Genomic DNA, 18,767 nt, shown 5'->3' with positions numbered 1-18,767 from the left:
GCTGAAGATGGCGGATGCGTAGAAGTGGCTTAAAGAAACTGGAGTGTTTCACTGGATACATTTACACCGGTAAGTAAACCGAAGCACTTCATCGCGATCGTAAATCGATACATTTGAGCAATTGTTGTGTTCGTGCAACAATGTTACGTGATGCCGGTTATTCAGAAGTACATTCTTGTCCACGGTGGAGATCTTGCCACCTAGTTATTCTGCCTTTGAGACAATAATCGTAGTAACACGGTGTTGCCAGAGACAACATTCTCCAGCTTGTTTGTTTACTTTACAAACTAGATCCGTTTGTGGATTTTAAACACAAATTCGCACGCGATCGTATTAACATTTCACTATTAAGCAAACGCAGTTTTAACACTGTTTTGATAAGTTAATGAACATTTTATAATCGGAGATGTGCATCAACTCTAATGGATGAGGTTGTTTTTCTAATTGCTGTGCTATTCCAGTGTTTAGTTTATATAATATTAATACAATATGCACTTTTTGCTAGTTTTACATTTTTGATCAACAGCAAGTTTTTTTGATCACCTGATAGTTTACTTGAGCTGAAGTTAGTTTGCTTGAACAAAACAGTCTTAATCCTTCATCTGTCACTATCACAAATACTTATTTTTATTCAGTCTTCCAACTTTCATTCTGACCTTTAATGAAAACTTATTGACCTCAAATGATCTGTTTGGATATTATGAGGATGTTTTGTACCTTTTGCATGTGACCCAAACAACAAGATAGTTTCCTGGTGAATGACACAGAGGGTGGAGATTAAATTATCATAGGTTATAAATGAACAAATCAAAGCTGGGCATTATTTACAGTGTTTTTTACTTTTAAACAGCTACCTGAGAAAACAGTTGAAGGGTCAAATCAGTGGTGACCACTTTAGTGATGCAGGATAAGTCCATGTTGTCTTTTTTCATATAGCATATTTGTCATGATAAAGATTGTGTTGACTGTATTTGATGCTGTAATTATGGCTGTGTCTCAAACTCCAGTGAACTCTCTACCCAGACAGCATTGTTGGAAATGACAGGCGTGTTTTAGACGTGCGTTGTGAACGCAGGAACGTGAACGATTCTTATCAGAGCCATCACACACTATTTTTATCACTCCCATTCTTTGCTCTTGCAATGTTAATTGCAATGATTTAGCCTGAGGTATTCAGTGCACTGCAGCGCTGCTGAGAAGTTTGAGGAAGTTCCTCTAAATTTACAGCAATTTGCATTATGTAGTGATCCAAATGCAGCAGTTTCTGTGCTAGGAGAGTTTGACCACATCCCACCGTTTCGAAAATATTCACTGCCCATTTATAGAAACATCACAGAACCACATTTATAGGACCAACGTTTCCCTAAAATGCACATGCTGCTGATGCTTTGAAATATATTTTGGACGCTGAAAGTACACAGGTAGATAACACGCTTGTGCTCTTACTGTTTAATAACATATTGTCAGAACCATGACTGATTTGCTTTTATTGCCTCCACGGAGCAATAAGAATCTTCCTAATAATTATGTTATTAAATTTCAAAGCTGCAGCCTCTTTAGCCTGTAGTGCTCTTATTCAGTGTATAAAAATAGTGTGTATTTTTTTAAAGCATTTCTGTAGTGGCGTGCATGAGAACCGAACATGCTTTATGCACAGCGGTGTATGTTGATGCTCACACGCTACGGGACCCACGGATGCCCTGACTGCGTGTGGGAAAAGACCCTCTGAACTCTTCTTCACACTGGTCGCAGGCTGAGCCCCCCTTCCCCCTTTATCTGTTCCTTTCTCCCCAGCTCCCTCTCTCTCACACGCCGAGCGTCAGGCTGCATTAACTATGAATCAATCTTGTGTTGAACGCTTTGACTGCAGATGGGGTTAAGAATTAAAGGATGCATAGATTCTCTGTCCTCGTCCATTTGTTAGCTTGGGGTCTATAACTCATTAACTCGGATACTCTCAGGGGAAGAAGAAAAAAATGCTTGTGCGAAAGATTTCCCATGATTTTGGAAGGACCATTTGAGTTTTGATTTTAACATTTAAACATCTTACATTTAGTATTATTGATTTTAAAGAGTAGTTAATCTAAAAAAAATATTATTTTAGACTGAATCGGGACATTCGGTGGCAAAAGCATGATGAAGTATCATAAAAGTCGACCATATGACTTTTGGTTATGTTTCATGTATTCTAAAGGCCAAAATTTAAGTTATTATTCACTGGTTATCTTGCCATCTACTGTGTGTCTCTGTGTAAATGAATGGCACAGATGCGCCATTTTGTTTACTACACATACTGAAGTGTGCGTGACGTTCACAATGTTTTAAGTACATGAACACATAAACATAATATCCAGAACTGCTCTAAGAGTCACTTTATAAGCATTTTACCATTTCTTTTGAGATAAACTATTGTCATATTAAACGTGAAGGTCTTCAAAGCAACCCGTTTTTAAAAATAAAAGTTTGGTTTAACTTGAAGAAACTGTGACAGAAATATGTTGCTTAGTGTAATGATAGTACAACTACTACTAATAAAATTAATATTGAAACACTTTTTAAAAAATGAATATTTACCAGAAAATGTATTTTTAGTTTGTTTAGCAGAAAAAAAATTGAATACACATTAAAAAATAAAAAAAAGTTATTTTCTATAAAATCAGTTAATTAGAGATGCTTTTGATTATTAAAAAATTAATTAAACCATTAAATTGACAATGCTGTTTTAGTATTTTTTTTATAATATAGTATTTATTCATATTTTAAATGAGTGCTGTCAAACGATTATTCGCGATTAATCACAATCAAAATAAAAGTGTGTTTACATAATATACGTGTGTGTATTATTTATATATATATACACACACACACACACACACACACACACACACACACACACACACACACACACACACACACATACAGTATATATTTTGAAAATATATCCATGTATTTACAGATATGTTTATATTCATATAATTTATATTATAAATAAATATATTTAATATATAAACAACATTTTTCTTAAATATATACATGCATGTGTGTATTTATATGAACATAAATATACACAGTGCACACACATATATAAACAAAATCTTATAGTTTGGATGCGATTAATCGCGATTAACCGTTTGACAGCAACTATTTCAAATCATCTTTACATTTTCACCTAACTTTTTGTGCTTTTCTATTTTTCTGTTTTGGTTTTTGTAAGGTATTTCTATATCTAGCATTCATTTTTATTTTAGTTTTAGTACTTCGACTTATATATTGTATATGAATATATTGTATTTTAGTAAGTTACCAAAGTAACATTTTATTTTATTTCAGTTATTGAAAACACATTTGAATATTTTTATTTTTTGTTATCTATAGCAATACAGGTCAGTGATTCATGTTTTTGGATCATTCAGAAAAGTTTTGTGAACTGGATCAAGCATTTCAGCTCAATGATTCATCAACTCAAAAGAACGATTCATTCAGACGTTTCAGAGATAGCTTTAGTTTTGGTCTGTTTGTCATGCAAAACTATCATGTGACTTGTGCAAAGTCTTATGACCCACTTTTTATGATGTTTGTTTTTTTATACAGTCAAACAAAAAATTATTCAGACACTAGATATAATTTAACTAGTGGGTGCAGGACACCATAGTTCATTTATGTAAGTGAGTATAGCAAAATAAAGTAAACAGTTACACATTAAAGCCAAGTCTTCAAAAATTTGATCTGACACTTTGACCTGACCATGTTTTGTTAAATGCCTTAGTTACCCTAAGTTATCTGACATTATCAAGATTAATTCATGCAGACTCAGTTTAACTTTCAAACAGTGATAATGTGTCTCAATAAATTGTAGTTTGACTAATTCATTAGTGATTATCAAGATCAGTTTAACTCTTCTTCTTGTCATGTTCTATTGCCATTTTCTAAACTATAGCGAATAATCTGTAATAATGTGAGAAATGTTGAAGGTGTCAGATTAAATTTGAGTTCAACTGTGTATAATTTGGAGCTTGAGAGTTCCTGTCCTCATTCACTTCCATTATTTGGAAAAGAGCGACTAAGATATTCATCCAAAGTTCACCTTCCATGTTCCACAGTAGACCAAAACCAATTGAAGTTATTTGAATTTCTGACTGAAATATTACTAAACGTCTTGTCTATTATAATTGTTCCTTTCTGCACAGATATTGTGTGGTTTCCTCTTGGATCGCAGGAGGTTGTGACTAGCGAAACGGCAGAATGACTAATGTGCTTCTCGTCACCTTCCTGACACTTATCTGATGGTCCCCGCTCATTTTGCATTTGTCAATCCACAATACTTGACGAAGTTGAAGCGATGCCGTCCTCCGAGTGCGACGTGAGAAAACAGTGTGGTTGTGGGAGATGGGTTATTTTCAGAGCAGGGAAAATGGTCCAGTTATATCATGTATCTGTCTGTTTGTTTCAAATGTAAGATTAATGGTATTGGGAGGGGGGGTGGTGTATAGTGTTGCTCCAAGGCGCTTGTGTTGGTGGCGGTGGGTTGAAACAAAAGCTTGATTGTTGCACTAATTGAAATGTGATACCTGCTACTTGCGATGGCTTTTTGCTCGGAGTAGTTAAAGGTGTCGGTGCGGGAGGTTTATTTTAGCCCTGTAAACTTTTAATACGTGTGGCGAGGTTGACTCACATCTCAGTGACTCATGTGTGCAAAATGAATCGAAAAACGAACCTCTTGAAACATACAGGTTATTAATGATTTATTGCTCCGCTCAGATCCTCAATGAAAACAAACGTAAATATTTCGGAGTTGGAGCTCTAATTTATGCCACTCATCTGTAGACTGTGGTAAGTTTCCATTCTGCTAACTGGAGAAGAGAAAAGAGAGCACCTTAAGCACCGTGAATGCATGCCAGATTGTTTATCATGGAATGAATTTTCAGTTTTTCTTTCTGTTTACTCGGTTCGTAAACATCACATTGTCAACTTTCTCCCTTCACCCAACTTAACCATGAAGGTCTGCCTTTCGCAAGTCAAAAATTCTGCGCGAATCATTTGGAAACTTATGAGTCATAATTAAGAGTCTCCGCGTGGCATCTGCGTGCGAGCGTCGCCGCTGCGTTTTACAGCTCCCTTCATGTGTCCTATAGCACAAGTCGAATTTAAAAGGAATGTGTAAGTTGCATCCAGCTGTGGCTGCTTGTGTAAAGCTGTGTTGCCATGACGACACTCCTGCACGACTGGCTCAAGGTCGTTCGGGCTGTGACGACGAGCTGGATGTGCCTGGCGACGGCGTGCGCGCGATACGCACACATACGCGGAAGGAAGCTCTCTGCAGTGCTGTGGGTGTCTGAAAGTGAAACTTGAAAATGCATGCAAACACTTTCTGGGTTTCTGTGCATGAAGACTTTCTCTCGAGACGGCGAAAGGGCTCGAGGAGGAAAATATTGTGTCTGCTTTTTTATTTTCTCATTGCTGTCGTACCTAATTTGTTGCGTTTTCCAGCCCAGTTCAGATTTCTCCACGTTCCGTAGTTGTTTTCCTGTTAGTGCTGAGAAAGAGGGGGGAAAGCGGCTAACGAGGTTTAAAGAGTGAAAAGTGCACACTCCTGGTTTTTTTTTTTCCTTCGGCTTTCTCACCCTCTGCTGAAGAATGCTCGTAAAACGGGTTCACCTGAATAAGCCCACGGGAGGGAAAGGCCCTGGTCTGGTCTTGTTACCATTGTAAAAAGTTAGCAAGACTTGGTGTGTGTTTGTGTTGTGTTTAGGGCCCTGTTGTATAATAGTAGAGAAAAGTTTGAAGTCACGAGGTAAACGTTACCAGATGCGTTCTCCGGCAGTCGAGCCTAGAGGAAGGAGAGGGGGAGAGAGAGAGATGGAAAGAGAGAAAGTCAACTTTGGATGAACTTCTCAACTGCTTAGCGGCCACCTTGTTTTCATTTTGCCAGCATCCCCCCCCCCCCCCCCCCCCCGATTTGACGAAAGGTTTGTGGAGAGTTACTCAGAATTCCACACTTACAAAACCCCACTGTAGTGTTGGAAAACTTTTTACAACTGAGCTGCATCACTGTAGCGTATTTACTCTGCAATTAAAGGATTAGATGACTGAGAAATGAATATGCTGTCATTGTTTAATCTCTCTTGTGTTGTTCCAAACCTGTAGGACTTTTAATTAAGCTGTGCAACACAAAAGAAGATATTTTGAAGAATGTCTAAGTCGTTCTTTCCTTGTTTCAAACCCGCAAGTCGAGTTTTCTTGTTTGACGTCATTCGTTCTCGCTTGTCTCGTGACGGATCATGGCGTGCCAGCTTTGAGGTTCTTCAAAATGAGTCGTTAAAGGGATAGTTCACCCAAAAATTAGAATTCTGTCATTAATTACTCACTCTCATGTTGTTTCAAACTCGTAAGACCTGTTCATCTTTGGAACACAAATTAAAATATTTCTGATGAAATCCCAAAGCTTTCTGACCTTTGGGTCCTTCTGTGTTCAAATGAAAGTATTCTCGTAGCTTCAAAAATTACGATTGATCCATTAATGTCAGATAATATATGTGTTGTCAATGTTCTTGGTACCTTTATGGGTCTTGAACTTGGAAGGACGTTTGCTGTCTATGGAGTAGGGTTGGGCAATGTTGACCAATTTGGCATCGTACGATGTGTAATGTGAAACATCGCGATGGACGATGCCATCGTCGTTAATTAATAGATTCATAACGAATTAATTCATTGTAGCCTACTGTTTCCACCAGTGCTTAATTTGAGCCGGATCCGGCAGGAAAATGTCAAAATGCCGGCTCAGCATCGTGATGTCTATCGGCCATCGGCGATGGACGATGGTATCGTCTATCGACCCAACCCCTCTATGGAGGGTCAGAAAGCTCTTGGATTTCATCAAAAATATCTTAAAAGGTTACTCCACCACTAGTCTCAGCCTCAAACATCACGCCCACAGAACGTTGGCTAAACGTCTGATGCATATGGCACACTTAACTGGAAACACTTCAGGAACGTCGAAGTCGTCATCTGATCAGTTGAATTTGAAAGGATTTCCGGGAGACGCGTGTCGCATTAATTTCGGTCCGCCGGAAAACAAAGCGCAGACTGATTTACTGTGTTTTGCTAAGAGGTGCTTATGCAGACGACATCGTTGTTATACAATTTTGCAACGTTCGTGAACAAATGACTGACTTACTGCTTGTTCTCCCTCTTCTTTTTTTTAACATTTAATGCTGGTTATTTCAGTGACTGATTTGTTGCACGCCAGTCTGTTGTTGTGGGGACACTTCCACGCCCCAAAACGTGACACTGAACGAAGCAAACTGTAATTGGTTGTTGAAAATGTCGGTCAAACGGCCTTATGGGCGGGCCTTGGCCAATGAAAGCTGCCATGGATACCAGACCTTCAGCCATCAGTCCACTACTCCACCCCTAAATAAAAATTGTGTCATTAATCACTTACCCCCATGTTGTTCCAAACCCGTAAAAGCTTAGTTCGTCTTCGGAACAAAATTTAAGATATTTGGATGAAAACCGGGAGTTTTTTGACTGTCCCATTGACAACATTTTCATTTTGGGGTGGAGTAACCTTTTAATTTGTGTTTCAAAGATGAATGTCTTACAGGTTTGGAATGACATGAGGGTGAGTAATAATGAAAGAATTTTCATATTTGGGTGAACTAAAGGTCAGTGCACACTGAGAACAGAATTTTTGTCTGAAATTTTCGCACATTAAAAAATAAATACGACCTCACGTCATGTCAGTTGAGTTTGCACACTGTCCCCAAAACTTTCGTCCACCAAAAAAAATCAGATCAGGTTCGATTTTCTGCGTTTTTGCATCCGTAACAATCATTTTGATAAGAAAGGATGACGAATATGAATGGTGTTTTTTGAGGAAAACATTTCAGGATTTCTCTCTATATAACGGACTTCTATGGTGCCCCCAAGTTTGAACTTCCAAAATGCAGTTTAAATGCAGCTTCAAAGGGCTCTAAACGATCGCAGCCGAGGAAGAATTGTCTTATCTAACAAAACGATCAGTTATTTTCTAAAAACATTTGCAGCTTATATACTTTTTAATTTCAAACACTCGTCTTGATCATTTAGAGCCCTTTGAAGCTGCATTTTGGAAGTTCAAACTCGGGGGCACCATAGAAGTCCATTTAAAAAAAACATAAATTCCTTACAACTGAAGAAGGAAGGAAGGACATGAACATTTTGGATGACAAGGGAGTGAGTACATTATCTGTAAATTTTCGTTCTGAAAGTGAACTACTCCTTTAACTCCTTTAACAATGACTGACTGTCTTATGTGAAACGCAAAAAACATACAGTATTTTGAAATGCACTTAAAACCGTTTGGTTCCAACTTTATTTTTGAAAGTAACTGATAGCAAATCTTTCACTTTTGGGTAAACCATTCCTTTTCAAATAGCTAAATATAGACAAATGTATCTGTTTATCACTATTAAAAATGTCTTATTCTATGCTCTGTAAAAAAAAAAGTCAGTCAAAAACTTTCAGAGCAGTTTTGGGTCATTAATTAATCACCCTCATGCCGTTCCAAACCTCTAAGAGCTTTGTTCATCTTCGGAACACAATTAAAAATATTTTTGAAGAAATCCGCGAGCTCTCAGACCCTCCATAGACAGCAAGGGTCCTTCTGTGTTCAAATGAAAAGTATTCTCGTAGCTTCAAACAATTATGATTGAACCACTGATGTCAGATAATATATATTTTGTCAATGTTCTTGATACCTTTCTGGGTCTTAAATGCGGAAGGACCCTTGCTGTCTATGGAGGGTCAGAAAGCTCTTGGATTTCATTAAAAATATCTTCATTTGTGTTTAGAAGATGAACGAAGGTCTTACAGGTTTAGAATGACATGAGGATGAGTATGTGAAACACAAAAACATACAGTATTTTGAAATGCAGTGAAAATTAGTTGTCCTCAACTTTATTTTTGATAGTAACTCATCTTTTACTTTTGAGCAAACTATTCCTTTAAAATCGCTAAATATAGGTAAATTTATTTGTCTAGCACTATTCAAAATGTCTTATTCTATGCTCCGTAAAAGAAAGTCAGACTAAAACTTTCAGTGCAGTTTTGGGTCACGGGGCCAAATTTAGTCCGAACACAAGTTTAGTCATTCAGTATCGCTACTCGCATATGAAAGTGAATTTTAAACTTGAACTGTGCCTTTCCTTTTCTTTCTACTCTCCTATTCCCCTTTATAACTGTATGCTTAACTCTTCCTGTTTAAAGTAACCCATCTTCACCTCTTGACCTCTTGCACCCAAGGTTGAGCACTTTACATTTTGTAGCTATTGAAGGGCTGTGTGACCAATAACAGTATACGCTACTGTGTAAAAGCATTACATTTGTCAAAAGTGACCTTAAGACAATTGTAAAGTTCTCTAAAGATTTGTATTTTTAAATAAATGCAGTTTTTTTCTATTAATGGGGCCCGGATGGAATTGCAGGATCCAGTCAAAACAATGAAATTTACTGTAAAATTGAACAGAATAGGCAGAACTTTGGATGTATAAATCAAAAGTAGGTCAGTACACTCAAATTAAAAGAGGATATGGACTAGTGTCTGTGACTTTTAGGCCTCAAAAATACTATTTAAATTTGAATCCTGGATGTTCTGTGTGTCTCTGTGTGAAAGAATGGCACAGACGCGCGGTTTCATACTGAAGCGCGAGTGATTCTTGCAGTGTTTTCAGCCTCTGCCACCTCAATATATGAGTACATGAACATAAAGAACTGCATAAACTCTCTAGAACTGCTCTGAGAGTCACTTCATGCAAATTTTACAGTTTCTTGTGAGAAAACTACTGTCATATCATATACAAACAGAAACTTAAAGGTCTTCACAGCAACCTGTCAAAATAAAAGTTTGGTTTAACTTGAAGAAACTGTGACAGAAATGTTATACTTAATGTAATGATACTACTACTACTACTAATAATACAATTTTAAAGGAATACGTAGTACCAGAAAATATATTTACCAGAATTTATTTAGGACTAAAAAATATAAGTAATAAAAATATAAACAACATAGCATTTCTGAAAATAAATAAATAAATAAATAAATATAATAATAATAATAATAATAATTAAGTATTTAAAAAAATGAGTTAGGTAGAGAGGCTTTTGATTATCAAAACATAATGAAACCATTAAAATGGAATCAAGAAAGTTAATAGAAAACAGAATTTGTTAAAAATAAAACGTCTTTCATAGGTCCTTAATGTTATTTTTGTTCAACTTTTAATAAGCTGCTATTCAGTTGTGTATGTTTCATGATTTGAATTAGTTAGACATGCTTTTTGCTTAATATTATTTTTTTTATTTAACCTTTAAAACAGAGACTGGAAAATTTTAAATAAAAAAATAAAAACGAATCCAGAAAAACTAAAACAGAAAACAGAATAATAAAACTGAATTTGACAGAAAATAAAAAACAAAATGGAATTTGGGAAAAACTAAAACGGAATCTGTGAAAAAAATAAAACGGCATTTAGGAAAAATAAAGAAAATTTGGATAAAATAACATGGAATTTGGGGAAAAATAAAACAGATTTCATAGGGCCCTATATTAATCAAAAAAAAAAAAATCTGAAAAAAGGTATCATGGTTTTGACAAAAATATTAAGCAGCAAAAATGTTTTCAACTTTGAAAATAACAGTAACTGTTTCTTGAGCAGCAAATCAGAATATTAGAATAATATCTGAAGGATCATGTGACACTGAGACTTGAGTAATGATGCTGAAAATTTAGCTTTGTCATCACAAGATTTTGTAAAAATGTATTAAAACGGTTGGAAACGGTTGTTTCACAATATTACTGTTTTTACTATATTTTTAATCAAATTAATGAAGCCTCGGTGAGCATTTAAAAAAAAAAAACATTCTTACCAACCCCAAACTTTTAAACACTGGTGTATAACAATTTAGTTATTTTTGCTGAAAATTACATTTTTGTGTTGTAATATATATTTTCTGATTATTTAGTCAAACTAAAAGTAAAGTCTATAATAAATTAGTAGCTTCTAAATATAGAAGCGCCCCTCTGCAACACTATTTGAAAAGAGGGCTGTAGTTTTTGCATGGCGTCTGATGTTCTTTTTATGTCTACCTTCATACCGCAAAGCCTATTTGCATCCAAGGTTGATGCACCCCTCTTTTGCACTGTGTATTTCCATAGGCTTCAGCTTTCTTTTGTTCCCAAGGAGCGTCACAGAGTCCATAATCTCTCTGTCTCAGGCCGATAATCTGATGATGTTGAAGGGACAACGCTGAAAAGGATTTTAGCATTGCGGTGATTAAATCAAAGGTAGAATACAAGCTCGGTGAGAAAACGGGTATGCGGTGTCATCTTTGCAGCAGAGCAGATGCACCTCGACAAAAAAGATTGCACCAGGTGGGGAAAGCAACGGTCTGTCCCTTTAATCACATCATTTATGTTTTAATTAGCCACTGTCGCAGCCGTCGTGTGCTGTCGGGACCGGTCACACACCTGAGACACACGTGTCAGTCATCAAAGAGCGTGACAGACCGAACGGACACCACAATCTGCCTTCTACGCTCGACCAGAATGGCTCAAATGCCTATTTGCATTGAATACATTGAAGATTTCAATGTGGAGATTCTGTGTTTAGATGTTTGTGCACAGGATGTGGGAGGGTCTTATGGCTTTCGGTTTGAAATGCATGTCATTCTACTGGTTACAGTCCAAAAGCGTGTGGTAAAACAGATTACATCCTGGTCTCTCTGCTGTCTGTCTGCCTGTCGCCATGGCTTCACTCGTGTTTGTGGCCTGTTGTCAAGGTGATGAGACCAGTCGTGGGTGGGGACAGCTCTCCTCGCTGTGGAAAAGATGATGGGCGTCCTCTTCCCTCTAGGAGGTCCATCTATCCAATGCACTATTAATAGAGCGGCTTGCAATTGCAATGGCCTTTTGTCGTTACTAAATTTTAATTAAACTTGAATTATGTATACACACACTGCCAAAGCCCTACCGCTATATATATCACAATATACTGGCCTGAGCTGCTTTACCTTTCACCCTTTGTGGTTTGCAAATGGCGATTCGAAACCCTGATGCCAAGAACACGGGTTGACGCTGTTTGGATGATCTATTGCTCTCATTTCGCATCTTGACATTTGTCATTTTCTTCACAGGCGTTTCAGTGGGTGGACTAATCCAATCTATTGTCTTTAGTGTGGAGTACAGACTCTAAAGGTGACGACAAATGGCAAACATTTTACAGGAAGTGCCCCAATGGAGCTTGTTGTGACTGCTGTACAACATTTGATATGAGGGGAAGTGGCATCATTGACTTTTATAAGACGTTTGTGTCGGGGTTGTAGCCTTGCCTATGTGCCAATGTGTCCGGATTTCAAAAAGTGCTTAAAGCAACTAGTTGGAGCTCCCTACAGTTAAAGGATTAGTTCAATCCTGAATAGAAATTTCATGATAGTTTGCTCACCCCCATATCATCCAATATGTTCATGTCTTTCTTTCTTCAGTCGAAAAGAAAGGAGGGTTTTTGAGGAAAACATTCGAGGATTTTTCTTCATATAGTGGACTTCAGTGGGGATCAGTGGGTTGAAGATCCAAATTGCAGTTTCAGTGCAGCTTCAAAGGGCTCTACAATATCCCAGCCAAGAAACAAGAGTCTTATCTAGCGAAATGATTGCTCCTTTTCAAAAAAAAGTAAAATAAAAATGTAACCACAAATGCTCGTCTTGCACTAGCTCTGAGATGTGCGTCCCCAACTTCATGCATTACGCATTGGAAATGTCTGGATTGGTTTTCTCCTCCAACTTCAAAATCAACCAACATCGTAGTTTTACCTTTTTTTCTTTGGTAAATGCCATTTGACTCTTTGCACGTTCGCTGTGTAAACACAGTGGGTTGGTACTTCCACCTACGTCCAACGTGACTACGTTCCAATGTGACTATGTAATGCGTGAAGTTGTGAATGCAGAGCTAGTGCACTTGTGGTAAAAAGTATATTAAAGTAATTTAATATGTTTTTTTTTTTTGTGCGATCGTTTTGCTAGATAAGACCCTTATTCCTCGGCTGAGATCATGTAGAGCCTTTTAAAAGCTGCACTGAAACCGCAATTTGGACCTTTAAACAGCTGATCCCCATTGAAGTCCACTATATGGAGAAAAATCCTGGAATGTTTTCCTCAAAAACCTTAAGGAAATCAAATCGGCAAATTATCAGCAAATTTTAATCCTGGAGTTAATAATCTTTTTAGTGAGTAGAGTTCTCAATTGTAATTACAGTGGATAGCTGTACACATGCATTTGGAATTTCACACAGAATTTCGTATGTGTTTACCAAACTTACATACAGCTAGAACAGACATTTGGGGAGAACTTGGGAAAGAAACAGGTGCCATTGCCATCATTTACCATCGGAATGATTTTAAAACTGATATTTCAAGGCACAAACCAACAAACAAACTAAACTTGCATGCAGTTCCTGAACTGCCAAAGTTGAATTGCCAACTTTAATCAACACAGTCAACTTTGAGACAATAGCTGGTTTTGTGTATTTTGAAGTATTGCACTAGAAACAAGATATTAAAATGGCAAATTTGGAAAAAAAAAAAAAAATTTAAAAAACTTATTTCGCAAAAGAATTTTAAGTTCACTTTAGGTGGTTTTGAACAGTTAAAGGGATAGTTCACGTAATGAAAGTCATTAATTACTCACCCTCATTTTGTTCCAAACCCGTAAGACCTTAGTTTATCTTTGGAACGCAAATTGAGATATTTTTTATGATATCTGAGAGCAGCAAGGGTCCTACTACATTTAAGGCCCAGAAAGGTAGTAAGGACATTAAAAATAAAAATAGTCCTTGTGACATCAGTGGTTCAATCGTAATTTGATCAAGCTATGATACTTTTTGTGTGCAAAAAGCTCCAAAATAATAACACAAAGTATTTTCGTAGCTTCATATAATTACGATTGAACCACTGTTGTCACATGGACTATTTTGTCGATGTTTTTGGTACCTTTCTGGGCCTTGAACGTGGAAGGACCATTGCTGTCCTCTCGGATTTCATTAAAAACATCTTAATTTGGTGTTCCGAAGATGAACAAAGGTCTTCTGGGTTTAGAAAAACATGAGGGTGAGCAATTAATGACAGAATTTTAATTTTTGCGTCAACTAACCCTTCAATGTGAATAATGGAGAATCGAAATGCATTTGCAGAATAAATTCCTACATGCGCATCAAAAAAAAAATCATGTGACTTTGCACTATGGGATGGCATAACCTGACTAACCAGCAGACCAATCTTGTTGCACAGCATCTGAAATGTTGTTATGGTCATTCTAAAATGCCCAAACAAAGTCTGTCATCCAAGTGTTTCTGTATAATTGCCTCCCAGAACTGTCTAACACAATTGCGTTCACAAACAGCTGGCCTCCACCTCTGAAAACAATTATTTTATTGCGTTTATTGTGTTTCGTCTGCTCACTCTGAGGCACAAGTAGTTTTTTATATATGAATGTTGTTATATTTAGTGGCTTAGGGATTATAAAAATGCTAGTTCATCAGAAAGTGATGATTTTGTTGTCTTTGACTCGTTGGATGGAAATGGTGCTTATTCGGAAATGTTTTATCAATATTCTAATTTTGTGCGCAAGTTAAACTCGCAACGTTGGATGGAAACCCAGCTAATGTTGTTTTGTATTGTTAACCATATTGTTTTCACTAATTAATAAAACGTAAAAATAACCTGAAACTTAAAGGGGTCATAGGATGCTAAACTCACTTTTACATGTTGTGAACATTAATGTGTGTTGACAGTTTGTGTACACAACCACTCTACAATGATAAAAATCCACCCAGTGTTTTTTTTTTTAATCTTTAAAATGAATGCCCCCTTTTTAAAATCAGGTCATTCTCAGCTTCTTGTTGGTGTGACGGCACATAGACAGAGTTGATTGACATGAGCGCCTTACTTTAGACCCGCCCTCACCGAGCTGAAACAGTCCGACTCCAAGCACCATTGTGTTGACTCAGGTGCAGGGGAAGACAAGAATGCCTCAGATTGAGTGACTGAGGTGTTCTGTTGTTGGATGTAATAATGAACATAGCAGTAGCAATTTACTCCCGACATCTTAGCCGCTGAAGACACAGATGATAGCATTACTTTAATTTTTAAAAAAGGAAAGCGCTGATCCCGATCTACATATGCTTCTAGTTTGTGCGAATCGTTACTGATGCGGCTTCACTCAAGGTGGAAGTGAGTATAAGGGTTTTTTATGCATCTTTGCAAATAGCCTTTCTTAAAGGAGAACTCCGGTGTGATATTGACCTAAAGTGTATTGAATCATGATACCGAGTGTGAACGTACCTTGCATATCTCATCTCGGTTTGTGTCCTGCTGTCCGAAATCTGGGGTCAGTTAGCCGATGCTCACAACAGGTTGTCAATGAGAGTCAACAGGGCATCGGAATAGCCATGTAAATAAATCACTGTTTTACGCCATTTACGAGGCACAAAGTAGCTCCACACTTCGTTGGTAGACTTCCAAGGGCCCTGACATTTAAAACGAGACATTGAGAACTCAGAAAAAGCACCGGTAGTTTATTTACAAGTAGATTTATACAGACATTTTCCACCAGGAACAGACCGGTCGCCGCCATCTTAAATGTAGTCACGATAAGTCGAGTGTCGAGCACGAAGGAAACTACAACCTGATACGTTGATAACCTGATAAATTCCTTCGTGCTCGACACTCGACTTATCGTGACTACATTTAAGATGGCGGCGACCGGTCTGTTCCTGGTGGAAAATGTCTGTATAAATCTACTTGTAAATAAACTACCGGTGCTTTTTCTGAGTTCTCAATGTCTCGTTTTAAATGTCAGGGCCCTTGGAAGTCTACCAATGAAGTGTGGAGCTACTTTGTGCCTCGTAAATGGCGTAAAACAGTGATTTATTTACATGGCTATTCTGATGCCCTATTCACTCTCATTGACAACCTGTTGTGAGCATCGGCTATGATATGCAAGGTACGTTCACACTCGGTATCATGATTCAATACACTTTAGGTCAAAATCACACCGGAGTTCTCCTTTAATGTGCTTGTTGGCAAGTTTCGCCACTAAGCCAGGCTAAATGCGAATAAAGTAAACAATACGGCTCATCATCCCAGGCAGAGAGGACGGGTTGAGCAGAGCTCATTTGCATGTAAAGAACCGTGCAATAAAATGAGTTGAATTTTTGCAGAGCTGATTTTGACAAGGTAAAAGGGTGTTTTATTACACTACTATTGAGAATTTTTAACCAAAGTATATTATAGACTATTCATTAAGACCCTAAACAATCATATGAAGTTGTGGAAAATGGGCATCCAATGACCCCTTTAAAAAGAAATGTCAATTAACTGAAAGTTGAGTCCAAAATTCTTGTCCAAAAATCGGGTTGGGTTTAATTTTCTGTGATTTTTACATACGAAAAAACTAAACGCAAGGGCATTAAAACTAGAATTGAAATAGAAATAATTTAAAGTGAACTAGAAATATTAAAACACCTAATAATAATGATGAAATCACAGAACAAAACTAAAATTAAACCAAAAACTGAAAATGCAAAATTTAAAATATTATTAAATGCAATAATAGTGTATGAATAATACTAAAATAACACTGCTCTGCAATTAACCACAACACTGCATTTGATAATTCACCCCAAAATGAACTTACTTTCTTCTGCAGAAGACAAAGAAAAGTTATTTTGAAGAATGTTTGGGTCCAGATAACTTTGGGCCCCGTTGACTTTATTTAATTTAGCCTTTTAAACACTTTTTGAAATAATCGTCTTTTTTGTTTCACACAAGAAAGTCAGCCAAACAACATAAAGGTGAATAAATAATGACAGAATTTTCAAGTAAACTATCCCTTTAGCAGGATTTTGATCTAAAAATCACTCTGATTGATTGAAATGTACCAATATCTGCCCTATAGTGTGAATTGATCCTCAGTGATTTATTTGTTCTGTCAGATGCTTAGAAATTGGAGCACGTTAAAAGGCCGATGTGTCTTTTTAGCCTAAGGAAAGTGTCACAATGCTTCCTGACAGTTTGACTCATCACCTGAGCTTGTCTCCAATCAGCATCTGACCAAACAGTGTTCAGGATCAGTGCGTAGTGACCGATCCCTCACTCAGCACCCAGTCAGACACCATCAGCAGTGGCGAGAGCACACCGCTGACCCCAGAGCAGGTCAGGGGTTATCTTTAAGAAAAGAACAAGCCAACAAAAGCAACTGGCCTTTAACCCCACTCATTCTGCTCTGTAGAGCGCCGAAAGCTAGCTGCGGCTCTGCTAAAGCAGGTCTAGATGCAGAATGCGCTGTTACAGAAAGTTTCCAGGTTTATTTTTAGGTTCAGTTTTGTTTCGGTGTAATACAACTGCGGAAGGTCACAGCATAACTGTGGTTTTCGCACTGATCTGTTGGAGTATTTGACCTAGTTGAAGTTTGATGGCTGTAAAGACATGCTAGCACTCGTTTCAAAAGCGTTTTGTTTCTCTGTTTGAGAGCGACACATTTACTTACTGATTTCCTTCACTTTCGACATCGTAAATGAAAGATGATGATGTCTCCGATCAAATGTTTCGTGTAGCTGTTACCGTTTGACTGCTTCCAGACCTTCCGTTGTTTGAAGCTCAATTCGTTTTTCGTGAAATAACTGCGGCTTGCCAGTCAGGCAACGGTTTTCTGCCAAGGTGACTGAGAGTGTAACCTTGAAATATTCAGAAAAGCCTTTTGAACCCGACCAGGCTTCATCGAATGTATTGGCAGTTCAAACTCGATTAGTTGATTTTTATCTTCAATATCGGAGGCACTTTGGAGCGTTCCCCAGCCTTCGGCCTTTCTCTCGTGCTCCCTGGGTGCTCGGCTCTTTCGACCTCTCTGTTGTCTCAGCGCTCATAAGTCATTTAAACACGCTTTTAATAGTGTTAGCCTACGTCGAGCTGGCGTTTAGCCCGTGTTGGGGCAGCATGTGGTGAGGGAGAGGAAAGGGAACCTGGAGAACAGAAGGGGTCACAGGCTGAGGTCAGCATGGGGCACTTAGCTCCCTTTACTATGAAAACTGCATAATTTGATTTGTGAATGAGGATGATGGAGGAGAAAATGCGTTTGGTTTGTCCTCCGAGAGAACCAGCTGTTTACGAGAGAGAAAGACAGAGGCAAGGCCTGTTTTAGGTCAGTCTAGATTTTCTTTAGGATCTTCATTTTATGTTCCCAAAACTGTTTATTGTTCAAAATGTGCTCAAAATAATACAGTATGAAACTGACCATGAACCGGTCAAAAAAAAAAAGGATTTATTTAATGAACAGTAAAATATTCAAGAATTTATTATTAATAAATTTTACAACCATTACCATGACATATGCAAATTGCCAACATATGAAAATCTATTAAAATTGTTTATTGTTCAAAATGTGCTCAAAATAATACAGTATGAAAATAGCTTTGAACTGGTCAAAATAAAATAAATAAATGTATTTATTTAAATTTAATTTAATCAGGTTATACTGAAAATTAATATTGAAATATATTTTTTTTAATATTATTAAATGTTAAAACAATTACCGTGACATTGAAAATTGCACGAGTTAAATAAATTAATATAACTTAATAAATAAACGTGTTTATATTTCATTTATTATTTGTTATTGTTGTTATTTATTAAGTGAACTTTTTAAGAATTTAATATTATTAAATATTAAAAGCATTA

At 37.1% G+C, this 18,767-nt stretch overlaps 1 protein-coding gene across 1 annotated transcript in view; it reads left to right on the top strand.

Annotated features, from left to right (window-relative positions):
- The window catches only part of ncoa3 (nuclear receptor coactivator 3), a 52,217-nt gene continuing 33,450 nt past the window's right edge, over positions 1-18,767 (top strand). Inside the window, exon 1 of the mRNA XM_073825785.1 lies at positions 1-69. The gene's annotated coding sequence lies outside the window, so the exon portion shown is untranslated. The remainder of the gene's footprint in view (positions 70-18,767) is intronic.

This window comes from Garra rufa, chromosome 20 (genome assembly GCF_049309525.1).
Source record: "Garra rufa chromosome 20, GarRuf1.0, whole genome shotgun sequence".
NCBI lineage: Eukaryota > Metazoa > Chordata > Actinopteri > Cypriniformes > Cyprinidae > Garra > Garra rufa.
Note: the sequence above shows the minus strand (reverse complement) of the source record. Positions and strands in the feature narration are given on the sequence as shown.